Here is a 7894-nt window from a genome sequence, read left to right on the forward strand (position 1 = left end):
ACAACCTGGCAATAAAAGATGAGAATACTCATGGTAATATCAAGGCTTCTCTTCTTAAAATCTCTTTTCAATTTTGGTTTACAAATGAAATGAACTCAACTTACTTAAAAAAAAAAATAGGAATTAAAATGGCTACTTGTCATGTAGAAAAATGGCCGCCAAAAGTAAAATATCCCATTATTGGGGAAAGGTGAGCAGTTCCCATGATGAAAAGTTTGCTCCCTTGTTTAATTTGGTTGTGACCAAAACTAATCTGGAATCAAAGTCAGGGCAGGTAAATAATGAATCACTGAATTTAACCAACTGAACCATTTAGATAAGAAAAAAGGGCTTATCTTTTAAATGCTGCACTCATTTCAGACATTTTGCTTCACTGATTTTGGGAGGTAAAACATTTATGTGCTTTTATGGGCTTTGTGATAAGACTTTATACAAAAATGTTACAATATGCATTTGCTTTACTGTGAGAACAGCTCTTGTATCATTGAAAGAGGACTATAAGTCACAATTACCATTCCTTTCTACATGCCAAGGTTTCTGGGTTATTTTGTTTGAGAGACCATAAGTCTACCTAATTGACCAAATAGATCACTAATTCTATCAGAATCAACAGCTGAAGTTGAGTGTGGCTAAATTTAACTTCTCCTGGGTCATTACAAAATTCTCGCTTAATATTTTTATTGAACTTTTATTACTCAAATAAATATATGATCAATGGAGAAAATTTAGAAAACATGGATAAATAGAAAAAAACAGACACAAAATAAATGACTTAAATTCTACCATTAAACACTGAATAAACAACAGGTTTATAAAACTATACTGGTGAATCACCAAAATGTTTTGTTAAGCAAAAGAAATCTGACACAAAAAAGTACATATTGTATGATTCCATTTCTAAAGTTCAAGTAAGTAAAATCATCTATTATAAGTAAGAATAATTACAGTGGCTGCATATGGGGATGTTGACTGGAGGAAGGTACAGGGGAACTTTCTGAAGTAATGAAAATGGAAACATTCTGTATCTTTATAAGATGTGGGTTACATGGTTCCATGCATTTGTAAATCTTATCAAATTTCATACTTCAGATCTGTGCACTGCATTACATGTGAGTTATATTTTAATTAAAAACATGATGCTGTTATGGATTTTCCAGGAGGGCTAAATGATTTGCATCATTTTACTTTCTTGTCATGTTATTTATAAACTTTTTTAAAAGCTTACCTTAAAATTATACATAGAAAAGCTTTATCAGAATACTGTTAGTTTGTTTTAAAAGTGAACTTTAGGACCACTAGCCATTTCTTTGGAAGTTGGACACAACAATGTTACTAGAAGAACTTTAAATGGTCCCACCACCAGCCTGGTTAAACAAGTTATCTTATAGTTATTTGAATCTATAAGAATAACTTTACTTATTGACTTATTATAATTAATTAGGGCATGTAAGCCAATATGAATGAGCCAAATTCAGTCAATTGCCATTTAAATATTTGCTACATCAATTTAATTTCTAGCAGTATTAGTACCAATACCTAACACAGATTAACCATTTATAAAATTCTTTCACACCTGTTATCTTACTTACTGCTCTTAACAACTCCACATGGTACGTACTTTTAGCCCCATTGAATTGACCTGACATGAAAATGGGCAATCAGTCAGGTTAAAGGATTTTTCCAAGAACATGTGTATCAAGTATGAGAGTCAAGATTCAAAACAAGATCTTCTGTTTCCATACTTAGTGCTCCATCCAACAAACTAGATCTGACTAGTGGATGAAAACAAGGTTATTTCTCAACAAATTCATAAAAGCAAGAAAAGAAATGAGAAAGTCTGCTGCTTTAGGGTTAAGACAGTTGCCATGTCTTAAATCATAGACTAACAAAATATCTGAAAAAAAATTTTAGATGACTTTAAAAAGAGTATGCAAAATAAAATTGTTTAAGCCTCAGAAAAAGCTAACATTAACACTGAACTTTATTTTTCTAATCTTTACCTATCCAAACAATGTTTTTATAAAAATCAGTTATTTTATTATATAGCTTTTTCCTTATCTTGTTAGTTTAAATTAACTACATATGGTGTACTCATTGCCATTGTATTAACTATTCTTTTACAAAAGCATTTTAAGAGCTACATAGTATTCTACTGTATGGGTATGCTATAAAAATATTTAGCCATGGAATTATGCATTTGCAATTTGATGATGGATATGTTTAAGTTTTTAAAAATCAATGATGATTCAAATTGCATCTTTGATGCTTTTGACCATTTCTCTTCTAATTACTGAAAGTCATAAAACTGGCAGAGATTTTAAATTATCCATCAAAGTCTATTCTACCCTTCTTCCTGGAAACATAGCTGGGGACCAACTACATTCTCCAAATCCCCTTGCTTCTAAGTGTGGAATGTAACAAGAACATGTGCCATTTCCAGGCCTTGACTTTAAAACATTGCACATGGGCTTCCCTGCATTCACCTCTCCCCAACCACATCCCATCCCACACATGCCTCAACTGAAACCAAGAATTCACAGCAGCCCATCTTTAATCAAAACAGATGACTACATACCCTAGAATAGTGCACTGACTTGAAAGGAACCTGATTCCCTGAATGACTGAGTGGAAGATAACTTCCCCATACTGTTCCAGGACGACTGTGAGGGAAAGAAAATAATGTACAGTGGCCCTTGGTATCCACAGGTTCCGCATCCTCAGATTCAACCAACTGCAGATTACGTGCTATCACTATAATCTGCAGTTGATTAACGTATGGATGAAGATCCACAGATACTGAGGGCTAATTATGAGACTTGAGCATCCATGGATTTTGGTATACTGAGGTAGGACTATATTTGTTCTTTAATAGTAACTTTTTATTGGCACTCTTTGTTACAGGAGCAGTTACACCTAATTCACCTTTTACTTGTCCAATGGTGGTTTATCTATAGTAAATAGTAACCCCATTTTAGCTTGGTCTGTAATTCATTTCATATTGGAACTTCTTCTTCCTAAAGTCTTTAGATCTATGTGAAACAACTCAATCAATTTCCATTTCTGCATCTAGTGGTAATAATATGGAATAAACAACATTCCTTTTGCCACAAATATGGAAGGTTCTCAATGTTATCTGCTTCCACTAGAGCTTATTGACATTTGACAAAACAAGACAATACCCACCCTCACCTCAAGAAGCTCACTAGCCCTGTCACTGATATCAAGTTGCTATTCATATAATAATAGGATACATGTGCAAAGAAACCCTGGAAATCAAGTTAAGAGCCTTCTTTTCACATATACAGAAACTGATGTCCAGAGAGGTTAGGAAGCTTCCCAACGGCACATAGATGTAGATGCCATGGAAGTACCAGAATTGGAATTCAAATCCTGATCTGGTCAAGAAAACGTTCGACTGCTCTAAAATACACAAGCATAAAAATTTTCCAAATGTTCTGACTTTGAATATCCAGCCATATTTCCTTTTTTCCCCAATGTTACCCTTCTTTGAAGCCAAATATACTGCAGTCCAGTACACACAGTCCAATCAGTTCTTCCAGGCTGAGTGATAACCATTCATTCATTGATCAATTATTACACAACCACCACGAAGTAAGCACTAGTGAGTCAGATAAAATTCCTGTCTAAGGAAGCATACATCTGGAAAGCAGGAAATTATAATACAACACTCTGAGTGTTAAGGGCTATGTAGGATGGGAGAAATACAAAATGTTTATGGTTTTATATAATCACAAACCCTAACCCACTCTTGAAGGTCATGGAAGGCTTCCTGGAAGGGTTGCCATGAAGTTGATTCCTAACAATGTATAGATGATACACAGATAAGGAGGGAAGATGGAAGCACCACATATAATGGAACTCCGATGAATCCCAATTTAACAGCTGTGCCCATCTCCTTCAAATCCATTACCTTCTTACCCTCCCCATATTCTTCTTCTCATATTCCAATTTCTGTTCTAAGTGGTGAGCCAATACTAGTCATAACCATGAAAAAAAAAAAAAAGTAAAACACCTACAAGACCACAGACTCCAACTTAAATTAAAATTGTTGGAAATAACTTCATTTTACTGCCAATTTACAATTCTTCTTACCATCACATTAATATTCTCTACAAAACTGAAATATATGTGCTGAAAATACTCAGGTTTTGCATGCATCAAGGACCATGATTTTGAAACTTTTCTCTGTAGTTCCTTAAAAGCTTGATGAAGCCTGTAATCATTTGTCTGGATGGAGGTGGTAAATGGGCCTGCAGTGGGGTCTCTGGGTCAGGTAATCATCTGCTTCTCCAGTCTCTAGAGTTAAACAAGGAACGTTCCCGATTGATAGCACAGGTGCAAATTATCTCACATAACACTAGCCTTCCCAAAAAACCTCTTAGTTATAGATGTGGAGGTTTGTTGCATTTTATTAAATGTTTAAATAACTATGAAAATGATTTATACTCCATGCTTGATAATAAAATAATAGATTTAAATATCTGTTACAACATTGCCAATAAAACTTTTAAAGCAGCTTAATATAGGTAAGGAAATATGATATTGTATTTAAAAACATATCATGGAATGTGATATATATATAAAATGATGATGTATAAAAGACCTAATGTGTCAACATAATGAAGTCTTCTTTTCAAGGATGTACAGATATATACTAAAAATTCATTAATGATACAATCTTGTGATTATGCCCATTTTGAAACATTCCAACCTGACATAACAATCTTAATTATTAGAAACATGAAATGAAGCAAAATTAAATATTTTCTACCCATTACTGAAAAGGCAATTTATTAATGATGCACACCAAAGAAACTGTGTTCTGAAAAGATACGGAGAAAATTCAGTATGTATCAGTACTATGCAAAGTTACTGAATGAAAAAGTTAAAATTTAAAACCAGACCAAGTGATCACATTAGCATAGTCCAATTTTAAAATAAAAGTTTACACAATGAAAAAGCCTCATTAAGAAATCCTTATGCTAAAAAGCCACAGATGTAATAATACCATGATAAAGATGCAGTTCTTACGAACCAAACATTTCCTGTTTTGTGGGAAGGAGTACGTTCAAAGAGCAGGATATTTAAAAGATTTAATAATTAAAGCCTTCATTGTACAAATAGCAAAAGGGCAATAATGGTGCTGTTTCCATCACTGTTGTAAAGTGGAAGCTGTGTTCTACTGCTCTCAAGAGAAAGTGAATGTTCTCCAATGGGTTCTGCTATCCTCTCTTCTGCTTCCAATTGATTAACTATCACATGGTTTGAAAAAATTAGTAGTTACACAGGTTTAAGCATAGAAAGTTGGAAAACCAGTAAGCCACCACCTTACACGCTCAGTGTTTTTATATAATGCCATATAATATTTATATAAAACAAAGTTCTTTATTCACTTTTATATGTAATAAGACAAACCAAAGAGGAAAAACACTTAGAATTCAAAAAGATGGACTGCATAATATCTCACCTTGACTGTAATAATTACTTTGATCCAGTTTATCAGAGATGTCTCTCAATTGTTTTAAGTATCAACATCAACAGTTCAATTCAAACATTAACAAAATGTTCCTTCTATAAGATAAATGTATTCCCTCAACCCCACCTCACCTTACTAAGTCTCTCAATTTTATCTAGTGTTTTAGATCCAAACAAATGCCATTTCCATGAGCACATCCCCAATAATTTGAGAAATTCAACTCCTAGTCACCTCCCATGGAAGTTCCTTATTCACTCTAAGGCAGTGGTTCTGCTTCTTGAGTCAAATTTGATGAGCTCAATAACAAACCAACCCCAAAAAAGCACATCTTTTCCTCTAATGACTACATCCTGAAAAAGGTAAAACATCCCACCCAGAGTGTTATGTACTGGTTGATTACTACGTACCCTTTTCAAATACACCATTTGAACAGCAAGCCTTCAATTGCATAAGTTGCCCTTGGGGAGCTGTACAATTTACTGTCAGGCTTAGTGTGGCGTTGTTCGCCTACTTTCCTGCTGTCAACATCAACCGGAAGACTACACCCCACCTGTTCCAGTGTCCCAGATAGTCCAATAAGTCCTGTCTTATTCTGATTACCCAATATCAACCCTTATTCTCTGACTTAACCCACCTTTTAGTCCAAATTCAACTGCACTAATCATTTTACACGCCTGATTTGACTCTTTCATTAGTCTCAAAGCACCTAGATTGCACTCAGCTGTGTACCCCTGTCTGGCGCCATCCTGTGCACCTGATCTTGCTTTGATGCTGCTGACACGTTTCTGCCTGTTAACATGGAGGTGAGCAGAGCCCCCTGCTGGCTCGTGTTGGACATGAAGTATTAGCAAGAAAAAAACTAGCATCGAGCCACTGAGATTTTTGGAGCGGTTTCTTACTTCCGCATAACACTGCCAATTCTAATACAGGAATTAAAAGAAATGTAAAGGCTAGCATTAAACACACTTGACTATCTAACAGCATCTGTAATTAGTTAGAACTAAGGGAACGTTTTAGCATAAAGCAGTGAGCCAGAATTCAGTTGACATCTACTTAAATAGAAATCGATTGACATTTTTCTCATTTCAACTGAAAAAAAAAAAAACAAAGGTAGCATTTGGACTCCAATCCTTCATCATTTCTTCTAAGTTAATAGTATAAGAAATCAAGGCTAGTATTTTTATTCCATAACATCCTCAAAGAGTGCAACTCTAAAAATTAACCTCAGGAACAACACAATTTAGGGCTTTAGTCACACATTTGATATTAAACTAGCTATAAATTAGTTGAACTGTAGAGTCCTTATCTACAGATTAATTCAGATTATAATTTTAGTACATTTTATGGAATTAGAAATCTGTGTCTACTAAAAATAATATTCTAAATGTTCTTAGCTATTAATAAAATGCCTAAAATATGATTAATTTTTTAGTAAACAATTAAAAACCTCATGATCAAACCACCCAATGATCAAACTGCTTAGAACAACATGTTATCATTTGTCTAAATAGTGAAACCTGAGAAGTATCTATTAAAGTATATTTAGTCAAAACGTGTACCCATAACTTGTTAGTGGTTTAAAGATAAACTTTGGAACTATCACTTTTTGATAATGAGGGACACAATTAAGCTAATGAAGAAAAAGGTACTTGCATCTGGAAATGCATAGCCAAATTCATTACGGTGCTCATAATTGGAACATATTTTTCCACTTTGATTTAAAGTGTTTGCATCCAGTGCTTCTATTTATATAGTCCTTTAGTGTCTTCAGACATAGAGAACAGACTTGTGGTTGCCAAGGGGGGGGTGAGGGATGGATTGGGAGTTTGGGAGTAGCAGATGCAAACTATTATATATGGAATGGATAAACAAGGAGGTCCTATTGTATAGCACAGGGAACTATATTGAATATTCTGTGATAAACCATAACAGAAAAGAATATGAAAAAGTATACGTATGTATAACCAAATCACTTTGCTGTACAGCAGAAATTAACACAATATTGTAAATCAACTACTTCAATTAAAAAATAAAGTCCTTTAGTGTCTTGCTCTTATTTCTTTTCTATTTCATTTTTCTCTGTTCAACTTAGTCATCACAGAATTTCATTGGATTTTTATAGTCTGGTATTTCCGCTAATGACGCAATAGTTTTTGTATAGGTTCTCAGGATTTCTAGGCAAATTTCCACCATTTTTACAATTGTAAAAAAAAGAACAGTGGGAGAGGTTGTGCTTCTGCGGAGGTAAAGGGCATATTAGAACTCTATTTTCCACTCAATTTCACTGTGAAGCTAAAACTGCTCTAAAAAATAAAGTTTCTTTTTTTTTTTTTTTTTTTAATCAGCCCAAGTCCCATAAGGACAGAAGCACCATACGAGGGCTGAGGGTTACCACCA

The sequence above is a fragment of the Balaenoptera musculus genome, chromosome 16 (genome assembly GCF_009873245.2).
Source record: "Balaenoptera musculus isolate JJ_BM4_2016_0621 chromosome 16, mBalMus1.pri.v3, whole genome shotgun sequence".
NCBI classification, from domain to species: domain Eukaryota; kingdom Metazoa; phylum Chordata; class Mammalia; order Artiodactyla; family Balaenopteridae; genus Balaenoptera; species Balaenoptera musculus.